Source organism: Phacochoerus africanus, chromosome 4 (assembly GCF_016906955.1).
Source record: "Phacochoerus africanus isolate WHEZ1 chromosome 4, ROS_Pafr_v1, whole genome shotgun sequence".
In the NCBI taxonomy this organism is placed as follows: Eukaryota; Metazoa; Chordata; class Mammalia; order Artiodactyla; family Suidae; genus Phacochoerus; species Phacochoerus africanus.
In genome coordinates this window covers 119,993,404-120,007,069 of record NC_062547.1, presented here as the reverse complement: position 1 = coordinate 120,007,069, position 13,666 = coordinate 119,993,404, and the positions used below count along the sequence as shown (strand labels likewise).

The window sequence follows — 13,666 nt, the reverse complement described above, 5'->3', positions numbered from 1 at the left end:
CTCCAATTCGACCCCTAGCCTGGGAACCTCCATATGCTACAGATGCATCCCTAAATACACAAAAATACAAAAAAAAAAAATTGGAGCTGCACCTGCAGGCCTAGACCACAGCCATGGCAACACTGGCTCCGAGCCACATCTGTAACCTATGCTGCGGCTTGTGGCAACGCCATATCCTTAACTAACTGAGTAAGGCCAGGATCAAACCCACATCCTCACGGTGACTATGTCCAGTCCTTAACTCACTGAGCCACAATGGGAATCCCTTAAGGACACTCTTATACAAGTCTTTTTTATTTATTTATTCATCTTTCTAGGGAAGCACCTGAGGCAGTTCTCAGGCTAGGGGTGGAATTGGGAGTTGTAGCTGCTGGCCTATGCCACAGCCAGGGTAACGCAGGATCTGAGCCGCATCCGCGACCTATACCACAGCTCATGGCAATGCTGGATCCTTAACCCACTGAGAAAGGCCAGGGATTGAACCTGTGTCCTAAGAGATACTACTTGGGTCCATTACCGCTGAGCCATGGTGGGAACTCCTCTCATACAAGGCTTTTAGTGAACATACATATACATATCTACTGAGTGTATACCTAGAGTAGAGGCACTGGGTCATAGAGATTTTTCAAAGCAATTTTCAACAGATTTTTGAAGCAATTAGAAAAATTTACACTCCAAATAGTGGTACATTAAGAGTTCCCACAGTGCCACATCCTTACCAGCATTCTGTTATCAATCTTTTAATTTTAGCCATTAGTGTGTGTGTATGGCAGTTATGTCACTGTAATATTCATTTGTATTTCCCTGATGCCTAAGGAGACTGACCACCATTTCATATTTATCGGCCATTTAAATACCCTTTTTTTGTGATGTCTGTTCAAGACTCTGCTCATACCTTTCTCTTACTGCTGTCTAAAAATTCTTTACATAGTCTAGATACAGTCATGTCATATACACACGTTACAGGTATCTTCTCCCATTCTGTGACTTGCCTTTTCATTCTCCCAATAATGTACTTGGAAGAACATATGTTTTGATTTCAATATAGTCCAACTTATCAGATTTTTTCCCTTTATAGTTAATCTTTTTTTGTGTCCAACTTAAGAAATTTTTGCCTATAGCAAGGTGAGGAAGATATTCTTGCAGAAGAAAATAAAAACGTCACTGTTTTATTTTTCATGTTTGGACCAAATCTATCTGGAATTAATTTTTATATGTGGTATGGGGTGGTCTTTCTTAATTTAAAAGCATTATTAAACTTATTAATCAGAATAAAGTTTCCAGTATGCCTTTATTTTTTCATGTTTGCTTCTCCCAAATCCACTGGTTTGATTACCCATAAACTGTAGATGTTCTTTTTTAAACATCAAAAGACCACAACCTTGGTGAAAAGGCTGTCTAAATGGCTCCCTTCACTTATGTATTACTTATGAAGGATCAGTGGAACCCAATGAATGCACAGACTATACTGGACAAATATACTGGTAGCAGTGAATGTGCCATTGGTAAACTACGGTGTGCAAAAATATAAGTTCTCTATAGAGGCAGTATAGCAAAGGGGTAAGGACACCTGAAAGACGGGCTTCAAATTCCTACTTAGCTACTATCTAGCTATTCGAACTGAAGCATCACTTAACTCCCCCAAAGATCAGAACTATAAAAGAGTTATACAACTATCTCCTTTCCTGAATTATCTTCAAGATTTAAATAATTTAAATTAAACGCTCAACACAGTGTCCAAAACACACCTACTAAACAGAATCAAGTACTGATTATCTGGCTATTCAAAACATACTGTTATTATAAAATTAAAACAAATAGAAACTTCTAATTAGGCTAATAAACACTGATATAAAGGAAAGGTAACTACACACAGAGGTTGCCAAGGCTTTGGGATTTGCTTACTAACTTAGAAAGAAAAAAAGGTTTTCAATATTTAAACCAGAACAATACTACCTATGAAAAATGTAAATACTTTTTAAAAAGGTGCCCCACAGCAAAATGTCATTATAACTATGTGTCCTTAACTTAGGTGAATTCTTAAGATATAAGGCATTCAAATGCTAACTTTGGTTGAAAAATTAAAAACCCTCTTCAAAAAACACTCCATTTATTTTCTTCTGAGTTAGCAAGAATTACTTAACGTAATTAGAACCTAGAGCCCCATGGTAGATATACACTGCTGATCTGTTACATGGACAAGGCCAATACAAAACTAATAATCCACAAACTGAAGTAAAGAAATCAAGAAAAAAATAACGGGCCTTGGGAGCTCTAGCCAGAACAACCAAAAAATAATAAAGTTGCTGCTGCACTGTATTTCACAAAGAGAAAAATAAAAAGAGCAAAAAACTACAAGTGACATGGTAAATAAATGGCACTCTCATGTGTTTGATTTTTACATGATAAAAATTTAAAGTCAATTTCTATATAAAGTTATCTACTAAGTAGCTACTCCTTAATCTCTGGTCTTGGGAATTCAAATGGTGGTGGGAGAAAAAATATTTTTAATTTACTAAGAATCATATTTCAAGTTTTCCTTCACTTTAATAATCACATGTTTCCCAAGAATAACTATAAAAGAGATATTCAAGGAGTTCCTGTTGTGGTGCAGCAGAAATAAATCCGACTAGGAACCATGAGGTTGTGGGCTCAATCCCTGGGCTCACTCAGTGGGTTAAGATCCGGCATTGCCATGAGCTATAGTATAGGTTGTAGACATGGCTCACATCTGGTGCTGTTGTGGCTTTGGCTGTGGCTGTGGCCAGCAGCTGTAGCTCCGATTCCACCCCTATCCTGGGAACTGCCATATGCTTCAGGTATGGCCCTAAAAAGCAAAAAAAAAAAAAAGAGAGAGAGATATTTAGAAAAATGCCATATCCACATAGTCTCCTTTCCCTGTGGCCCTCTATAAACAGAATGTCCTTGTGCTTCTGTTATCTTTTTTTTTAATTTTTTAACTTTATTTTTAATTGTGGTTGTAAATACATAACATTAAATTAACCATCTTAACTATTTATATATACACAGTTCAATAGTGTTAGGTACACTGCTGAGCAATAGATTTCTAGAACTTTTTCCTATTGTAAAACTGAAACCATGCCCATTAAACATTAATTTCTCTTTCCCACTTTGCCCAGACCTTGGCAACCTCCTTTCTACTTTTCATTTCTATGATTTTTGACTACTTTATATACTTCATATGAGTGAAATCATACAGCATTTGTCATTTTTTGAGTGGTTTATTTCACTTAGCATAACATCCACTAGGTTCATCCTTTATCTTTAATTATAAATCTATATGCTTGGGCCACAAAGGGTAACAAGAATCATCTACAAAGCAGCTTAGCACTTAAAAGTACTTAGTACTCTATTAAAATTCCAGCTTAGCCTCTATGAAATCTAGGACAAGTTATTTAACACTAAGCCTTATTTGGTCATAATAATGATGTCTATGCCACAGAGTTGTTTTAGTGATTAAATGAATAAACATAAAGGGTTTAGAATAGCATCTCACCAAAAAAAAAGTACTCAATAGATATTAGCTAGTATTTATAATAATATAGGCAGATGGAGATATAAAATATTCTCAAGCAATACCACTTCTTTGGCAGACCCTCATTTAGAGTTTCTGAGTTAAAAAAAAATATATATTCTGGGTATGGAGACTTCCGCTAAATTTCAGAAGGAATTGATCCTCCTGTTCCTAATCTAAAATATCAAATAAAACACATAAATGTTAAACTGGCAGGGAGTTCCTGCTGTGGCTCAGCAGTTAAGAACCTGACTAGAATCCATGAGGATATGTGATTGATCCCTGGCCTCACTCAGTGGGTTAAGGATCCCACATTGCTGCAAGCTGTGGTGTAGGTTGTGGATGTGGCTCGGATCCTGCATTGCTGTGGTTGTGGCGTAGGCTGGCAGCTGCTGCTCTGATTCAACCCCTAGCCTGGGAACTTCAATATATCGCAAGTGTGGCCCTAAAAAAAAGACCAAAAAAAAAAAACCCTACTAAATTGACATGTTATAAGACAGGAAAAACCTTAAGCCCAAGAAAAGGAGGCATAAATTTAAGCATATGCCAAGAGATCTAAAAAAATTTTTTTAGTCAGCTGCAAGATATTCTAGCTCAACTAAAAAATCAAAATACCACTAAAATGTACCAACAGAGCTAGGGAGGACAAACTAAACTTAAAATCAGACCAATTACCTTTAAACAGCTATGAATGTAGCTGAGATATACTCTCCAATATGAGCTATTGCATGTTTAAGGTGTGTAGAGAGCACTTGATTCAGCATATGACCGGATTCTGGACTGGATTTCCATGACACCTGACCTGGGTACTAACGTGCCAATGACGACTGATGACAATGATGACAATTATTCTACCAGTAAAATACAGACATCAATTGTGTATATACACCATGTACCTGTTACGTAAGACAAACTCCTGACTTCAATATGAAAAAATTAAGTCGACGAAGGACTGTGTTCTATATTCATGTGATAATGATTCCTTAAGAGTTCACATCAGTGATTCTTTTTGTGTGATATATTTCCATATTTTAAAAAAATGTTTAAAAATTAAAAAAATTAAAGGCTAATGATATTAGTTAGCATTTACTGAGTACAATTTATAATGACATTGCTATTGTTCCAAGTTCTTTAAATAGATTATTGTATTTAATCCTTCACAGTAATCCCACAGGCAGATACTTTTTATCAACCATCTGTAATTTAAAGCAAAAACTTAATTCTTAGCACAGTTAGGTAAGAAGAGTCCTGATTAAAATCCAGAAAGTCTCACTGCAGAGCTACATCCTTATTCACTAGGCATACTCCCTCCAGCAAAAATAATCCTTTATTTTTAATGCAGTAAGAAGTGATTTAAAAAATTTGGAAAATACAGAAAAATATAAAGCAAATGTTTTTTTCTTTTTAGGGCCACACTTGTGGCACATGGAGGTTTGCAGGTGAGGGGTCCGATCAGAGCTACAGCTGCCAGCCTACACCAAAGCCACAGCAACGTCAGATCCTAGCCACATCTCTGACCTACACCACAGTTCATGGCAACGCTGGATCCTTAACCCACTGAGCGAGATCAGGAATCAAATCCACAACCTCATGGTTCCTAGTCGGATTTGTTTCCACTGTGACACGATGGGAACTACATAAAGCAAAATTTTTCTGTAAGTCAACTATACTCAAATAAAATTTTTTCTGTCACCCACATTAACACAGTATTGTGCAAAAGCAAAGACTGCTTATACTATAGGAAATTTAATTACATTGAAGCCTCCTCATTAAAGTGACTTGCTATGGGAGCTCCCATCATGGCACAGAGGAAACAAATCTGACTAGGAACCCTGAGGTTGCAGGCTCGATCCCTGGCCTCTCTGAGTGGGTTAAGGATCTGGCATTGCCGTGGGCTGTGGTGTAGGTTGCAGAGGTGGCTCGGATCTGGCATTGCTGTGGCTGTGGCGTAGGCCAAAGCCTACTGCTCTCATTCGACCCCTAGCCTGGGAACCTCCATATGACTCGGGTGTGGCCCTAAAAAGCAAAATAAATAAATAAAGTGACATTATGATTTGCATGTTGAATTTAAAAGTCTAAGGTAGAAGTAGGGTTTTAAATTTGTAAGGTAAGATATCAAATATTAACTTTTAGAATAAAAATAGCCTGTGAATTATTTTTCAGTGTACAAAAGCTACTCAGAACACTTTTAAAAAAACTCATATTGATACCAATTGCTGGAACGCCATTTAAAATTCCATGCAAAATTTGATTTTTAAAATGATATTTGGCCTTGAAAAATATTCTTCTCTGTTCAAAATGCCATACAAGTGTTATTTTGAACACTGACTTAAAATAAAATAAAATGAGGAAGGTCCCATCATGCCTCAGTGGTAATGAACCTGACTAGAATCCATGAGGATATGGATTTGAACCCTGTTCTCACTCAGTGGATTAAGGTTCCAGCATTGCTGTGGTGTAGGTTGCAAACACAGCTCGATCCTGTGTTGCTGTGGCTGTAATGTAGGCCAGCAGCTATAGTCTGATTCAACCCCTAGCCTGGGAACCTCCATATGCCACAGATGTGGCCCTAAAAGGCAAAAAAGAAAAAAGAAATAAAATAAATTAAAATGAATAAAAATCTTAGATTTTTCTTAGAGAATATCAACTAATAAATACAGAAACCATTTGGCAAACACCATAATAATTCTTCTAGGCAGGAATCATATCAAAAGATGCTAAAACTAATGACCAAATTATGATTAGAAAAAAATATTTATATACTCTCTCAAGTATTCCCCATAAGACATTTCTAAGCACAAAGGGAAAATGGAAGCTCAAGTAAGTAAACCTGGCAGACACTTCATTAACCAAGGGATGAGAATAAACATGAAATAATGGGAGAAAACGACATCATGTATCTCCTGATGTAATGCATTGAGAAGGACGTAACATCACTTATGGTATTCCTGAATTTAATCAGTAAGAAACATCAAACAAATCCAAACTGAGGAATATTCTACAACGTAACTGGCTACTACACTTCAAAGACCAAGGTAGGAACAACATGAAATGAATGGAAGGCAAGATGAAGAACTATTACTGAGTAAACTCATGCAATGTGTGACCTGAACTGAACTCTGAACAAGAAAAATTACATTATGGGACAACTGGCAAACTATGAATAAGATGTGCTCATTAGATACTAGTATCGCATCAACATAAATTTCCTGAATTTTATTTATTTTTATTTATTTACTTATTTGCCACACCTACAGTCTGTGTAAGTTTCCAAGCCAGGTATCGAACCTGCACCATAGCAGCAAACAGAGCCTTAACTCGTTGACAATCCTGGACCCTTAATTCGTTGCACCACTGCTAAATTTCCTTATTTTAATCGTGTACTTGAGATTACAGAAGATGTTAAATGCGGGAATCTGGATAAGGATACAGTATAGAAAAACTCTTTGTATTATATTTGCCACTCTTTTGAAGACTGAAATAATTTCAACATGAAAAGATTTAAATTTTTAAAGAAAAAAATTGAAAAACCAATCTCAAAGGGCACTCTTTTCCTTTATATCCAATCCCTCCATGAAGCCTACTATTCTACACTTAAAGAAAGATACCAACACAAGCTGAGTTTTTCTCTTTCAAACCGACTTTTAAAGGGAAAAAATTTTAAGTTACTTCCAGCTTCAAAATTCTGACTTAAGTACTTGAGTTCCAAAATACTGCCCTCACCACTAAAAAGTAAGTAATAACGTGTCCACTGCTATATTTTAGGCCCTTGCTGACTGCTTTATGTAGATTAGCCCCAATTCTTAAAACAGTGCTGACAAGGAAGGTTCAGTATCAGTACCTACAGACAAGAAAACTGGAGATGAATAAGACTAACTAATTTGCTCAAAGTTGCAGAACTTTAGATGACTAAGCCACTATTAAACCCATAAAATTGAACTCTAAATACCAATCTGACAGCCTCCCAAGAGGACTGCTGAGACGTTAACAAAACATGAAAACTAGAATGTTAAGTATCATCAAATCTGATACCTGCGTTTATAGTGAAGCAGCAGCAATGTAAATAACTGAAAAGTGAATTATTATATTTCCAATCATTGTAAGTCAGACCTTTCAGCAATGAAAATAAGAGAGGAAAAGGATTTTAGGAACGCCGAATGGCTCTACCAGTGTCTGATTCAAATGGCTCACAGCACTATTTTTTGGTTTCCCACATATATATAAGAAACAAATCTTATTAGAAATAAAATTATGGAGTTCCTGCTGTGTTGCAGTGGGTTAAGTATCTGACTGCAGCAGCTCGGGTCTCTCTGTGGAGGTGGGTGTTTGATCTTCCGCCCCACACAGTGGGTTAAAGGATCCAGCCACTGCAGCAGCTGCGCATAGGTCACAGCTGCAACTCACATTCAATCCCAGTCCACAGGTGCAGCCATTAAAAACAAAGAAGGAAAAAAAGAAAATTTTAATCCTCTGGTAACACAGTATGATGTAGCAAGCAGAATTTTCCTAAAATGATCCTGGAAAACAAGCCAATGGGGCCAGAGTTCCCTCTTTTGTCAGCATAAGGAACTGCACCAGAACTCACTCATCTCTCCATGGGACCAGGCGTTTATACATACCATCTAATTCCCCAACAGGAGAGCTGTAACTTCCCACAAGACTTGGTTGGCCAGTTTCCCCAGACAATTTTTTTTTTCTTTTTTGCTTTTTAGGGCTGCACCCATGGCACATGGAAATTCCCAGGCTAGAGGTTGAATTGGAGCTGTAGCTGCTGGTCTACACCACAGTCACAGCATCGCAGGATCCGAGCCAAGTCTGTGACCTACATCACAGCTCATGGCAACACTGGTTCCTTGACCCACTGAGCAAGGCCAGGGATTGAACCTACATCCTCATGGATACTTGTCTGATTAGTTAACTGCTGAGCCACAATGGGAACTCCTCCCCAGATAATTTTTTAAAACAGGTGGCACCTAAAGGTGAGCAGCTCAAGGCTTAAGTAATGCATATTCCACCTCACTGACAAGGACGCTTTTTTTTCTTTCTCTCTCTTGCTTTTTAGGGCTGCACCTGTGGACTGGGATTGAATCCACGGCATAGGGAAGTTCCCAGGATAGGGGTTGAATCAGAGCTGCAGCTGCTGGCCTATACCACAGCCACAGCAACAGGGGATCCGAGCCAGGTCTCTGCTCTACAGCACAGCTCATGCCAACACTGGATCCTTAACCTACTGAGCAAGGCTAGTATCTGCGTCCTCATGGATACTAGTCGGGTTCACTACTGCTGAGTCACGATGGCAACTCCCTGACAAGGATGCTTTCAATGAAGCCTACCCTTACAATAAAAGAGAACAATGATGTGGGGTGGGAGGGGTGAGTCCTCCACTGGCCTATATGATAGAGGAAGATCAGGGGATCTTCACTTAAGTATCCTTGGCTTCTAAGTTTACCCAGCTAAGCCTATTCTTATGATATAATTCTATCTACAATGCAGAATTCCTCTTAAGGCATCAAAGAACATATAGGATAAAAATATTCACAAATTCGTGTAAATATTAAAAAGAAAAAGAAAAGGACTTCTTTACCCAATTAAGTCTGTGTGCTACTGCAGTACTTTAACGATAATGTTAGCTAAAAACCACTAACTACTACATGTCAGTCATTTAGTGACAGGCTTCACATACACTATCTTTTTTCAATACTTCCATCTACTCTATGAATTGGTTTTATTATTAGTACCCCTATTTTACAGATGAGAAAAATTAGGATAAAAGATACTAAGTAATTTGCCCAAAATTACATAGCCAGTACAAAGAAGGGCCCAAACAATTTTAACCAAGTAGCTTGTTTTAATTCACTGCTATTTCTAACAACTCATGAAGTCTATAGGCAGAATATGAAATAGGCAGTTAACAGGTGAAAAAATTCAAGGTCTATAGAGATGAAATGACTTGTTCAACATCATACTAAATTATCATTAGTGGCCACAAATAAAACTTCACAAAAGCTAGTCTAACACTCAGTACTATAGTGATGACAAATGCTATACATATTCTAACACCATGGTCAAAACACAACTTTCTAAACCTAAAGAGTTCAGCTGTTAGTTCTCAATTTTTTACTAGCTATAACCAAACAAGGCTGATGCTGATATAACTGCTACATGTGATACAGAAAACTACTACAAAATTTGGAATTATCTAGTGAACTAAATTTTATGCCTCCAGTATCAGCATGGCATATACTAAATTAATTGAGGTCAATATGACTGCTTATAAATAACTCAGTCAACATTAATATTTAATGTACTTCTATTCTCATTCTGTAAATATTTTAACACTCTCAAAGAAGATATGCTGTAACAGAAAGGACTTCAAAAAAGGCTATCAACTCTGAAATTGACTTACATTACAGTTAAAATCACACTATAATAGCATACATCAGAAAAAAAAATCACCTTTTTTCCAACTAATAAAGAATTAAAAGAAACAAAAGAAAACAGAAGCTGACTATTCAACTTGGTGACATACTGGTACAAATCCCACGTGGAATTTACTAACAATGCCTCCTCTCAGATTTTGTACACGATAAAAAGTCAAATCTGGGACAATGCATGCATACCTTAAAAACAGGAAATCTTTTCATAAAAATTTATGTTGCCAATGAAGATTTGAATTGTGTCATTTTTAATATTCAAAAATAGAAATGAAACATGTTCAGTCATTACCTGTTGATGTTTATGAAATTTCCTTCATCCATTCTCTAAAGAAAATACAAAACCAAGGTTTTGATCTAAACTCTCCTGATTTATAATATTTCACTTTTACTTACATTATACTTGCTTTTCTCAAAACTACAGGATGGACAAAGCAAGAAGATCGGTTTTAAATAAGCTCTGAATAGCTATTTCACAAAACAGAAGCAGAAACAATAAGCTACTCCCTTCCATCTCTGTTCACTCAACCAATGTTTTTAAAGTGACTGACTCACGCCTATTTAGCACTCTGTCTTAAATATTTAATGATCTGTGATAACCACAGGGGAAAAACAGCAACTACAGAATTTCCAACATATTCAGGTAGTGAGAGAATTCATCCCTTTAAGGTAAATTACAGAAAGTTTCTTTTTTTGTAAAATGATAGATCAACATGTGGTAAATCAATAGTATTTTCCTGTAAAAATAGCTTAAGCCTACATTAGAAATGGGAAAATGATACAATTTTCCTGAAATTCTTTTTTCTGTATCTAATATCAAGATAAATTACCAACATTTCAAAGAGTAATGGTTAAAAAACTACAAAACACAAGACGCAGTTTCCACTTTCCACAAATACATGATACTTTAGATATGGTGTGGGATCTATGTTTTTTGACAACTCCCCATATAACTCCCTTCTGAGATATAATAACTATGCTATCATAACCATTAAGATCAGCAACGACATCAACGCAATCAATGACGGGCAAATAATTTAGGTAGAAAGATGAGCAATTACAAAGGCTCCGAGGTAAAAACATGCCTGCTATATCTGAGGACGAAGGAGGCCAGTGTGGGTGGAACAAAGGGGAAAGGGGTAGAAAATGAAGTAAGACAGCTTAAATTCTTAGGTCGTAGGGTATGGGGAGGAGAGTCAGACCACATGAGGCCTCATGGGTCATTTATTAGGAAGTTGGCTTTTACATGGATACATTCAGAATGCAAAGGTATAAAATGTAACACATTTCAATAGTATCACTCTGGCTGTTTTACTGAGAAAAAAAGACAAAAGACAAAAAACAGTGCAAGTAGGAAGACCAGTCAGAAAACTACTGAAATAATCCAGGCAAAACTAATAGCAACATGGACTAACATGGAGGCAGTGCAGTGAATATTAAGTAGATTCTGTATGATCAACAGGATTTGCCAAAGAAGAAGACATAACAGAGACCAAGAAACTAAATGAAGCAACTAAAGGGGTAGGATGCAAACCAGGCAAGTAAGGTGTCCAAGAAGCCACGTGAAGAAGATACTTGATGAAGAGGAAGGAGAATAATAAACAATCTTAATCAAATAAAAGAAGACTGATGAGAACCTCTGGATTCAGCAACAGTAGAGTTAAAAAACCTGAGTGGAGTAGGTTCAACAAAGAATGGGAGAAGAAAAATGTAAGACAATGCATTCAGACAACTTTTTAAAGGAGTTTTGCTAAAAAGGGAAGGAAAGAAATGAGAGAGTGGCTGGAAAAGAAATAGAGTCAAGATTTTTTTTTTTTTTTTTGCGATGGAAGAACATATTATAGGCTAGTGGGAATGATCTAGAAAAGGGAAAAAATGATACAAAGGCGGAGAAATGCTAGAGCAATGAGAAGGAGGAAACTAGCATATAAGTGGGTGAGCTGGTCTTAGCTAGGCACAAAGTTCATCTCTTATAGAAGACAGTAGATTACAAGGACACAGATGCAGTCTGTAGAAGTTCCCTTCTGACTGCTTCTGAATGTCTACTATATCAGAGAGCTATGTGCTGTAAGTGCTACAGGTTTGAGGACGGAGGAAAATGGATCAGCAGTTGTCCAAGAGTGTGGGAGAGTAAAATAACTAGGGAAATATAATATGATTACTGGGTCCATTAAGGACTCACTGAGGTTAGGGATCATGACTTTAAAGTGAGGCAAGCCATGTATGGTTATCCTTTTTTTCTCTGAGTATGTTCAAACATGTGGGTACAGACAAAGAGCTGAGTATATACAAGCCTGTGATCATCATGATTGACCATGGAATTTAAGCTGGGCAAGAAAAATAAGACATTAGGAGGATCAGGGACTGTGAAAAATGACAGATTTAAAAGAATGAAGGTCCCAAAGAGACACTGAAAAGATACTAGGAAAACAGGAATATACAATTTTGGACATAAACATGTCTGTTTTTCTAAAGTTGCCATTTATTTATTAATGAATGGATTGAACAACTAAAAATGTATAACTATAGCTAGAAAACTTTCAATAAATTTTTTTATCCTCAAAAAAAAAAAAAAAAAGCCTGAAGGTCCCAATAGGCTCAAAGAACTGTTAGAATAACAGAAACTGTGATACGAAAGCATAAGAGATGGCAGCAGAGAGCAGAAACTGAAATTAAGGTAATATAGGGATTGTAGTTTGAATAAAGACTATCTAGAAATGAGTAGAGAAGTGAGGTAATAGGCAAAATTCATTGGAGAAGAGGAATCACGGTTTTGAAGATACCAGTGTATTGAGTGAATTACCACCTGAACATTGAAATAATCAAGAATTGTTAACACAAATGGTACCAGAATGAATGTCACTGAACTAAGAACCAAAAACTGTTAGGAGACCATTCTCCATGGGTCTTCCATTCCTGCACATCTTATGAACAGAGGTATTGAGTGCCTTTATCGGGGATTACCTTTTCAAGCAAGTTTATATAGCCAATTGCTTTGGAAAAGATAATGTCTCCTCCTAAAGCAAAAGTCAGGTTTACCTACACTCTTGGAAGATACTCTTTTCCTCCAGGACAAGGGTAAACATGCTTAGTGTCCATTAGAAAAGATTCTAGTTCCCTAAGCTTGGGGTTTCTCTCTTATAATTCAATCCACTATGTATGCAGGCCCTACTTGTACCTTATTAAGTCACACTTAAGGAAATGGGACTTGAATAACCAGTTTAGCAAATGCTGTCCCTTTGGCTACTGCCTTTGCTGTTAGCAATGAAGTCTTTTGTTTCTGTCCCAGAAATCTCCCATCTTCTGCCAGCATCCATGAAATCAGGCTAGTTAACATGTTTGCCTGCAAGCAAAGCATAACTTCTCATCATTGAAAGTTTTTGACAAAATCTCCAATGAATGAGGGGTGGCAACTGGATGGGTAGATGGTGGTATAGTTTAGTAACATGAGATAAAGTCTGAAGATGTTTTAGAAAAGAAAAGGAAATGGAAAAAGCAATAAGAAGCAACAAGAACACCCTCTAGGCTTAATGCTATGAAGAAAGCAGGAGAGAAAACTGCCAGTACTTGAGAAGATGGCAGATAATGTCATCAGAGAAGCCAGATGTAAATAGCATAAAAATGTAAAGGTAATATTAATAGAAGAAGTTGAAGATAAGGAGGAATTTGCTGACGAGTTTCAGAGACATTACGAAAG

The 13,666-nt window shown here is 36.9% G+C and overlaps 1 protein-coding gene across 2 annotated transcripts in view; it reads right to left on the bottom strand.

Moving 5' to 3' along the window:
- AP3S1 (adaptor related protein complex 3 subunit sigma 1) overlaps positions 1–13,666 on the bottom strand; it is a 70,648-nt gene that overhangs the window by 29,473 nt on the left and 27,509 nt on the right. The window lies entirely within an intron of this gene.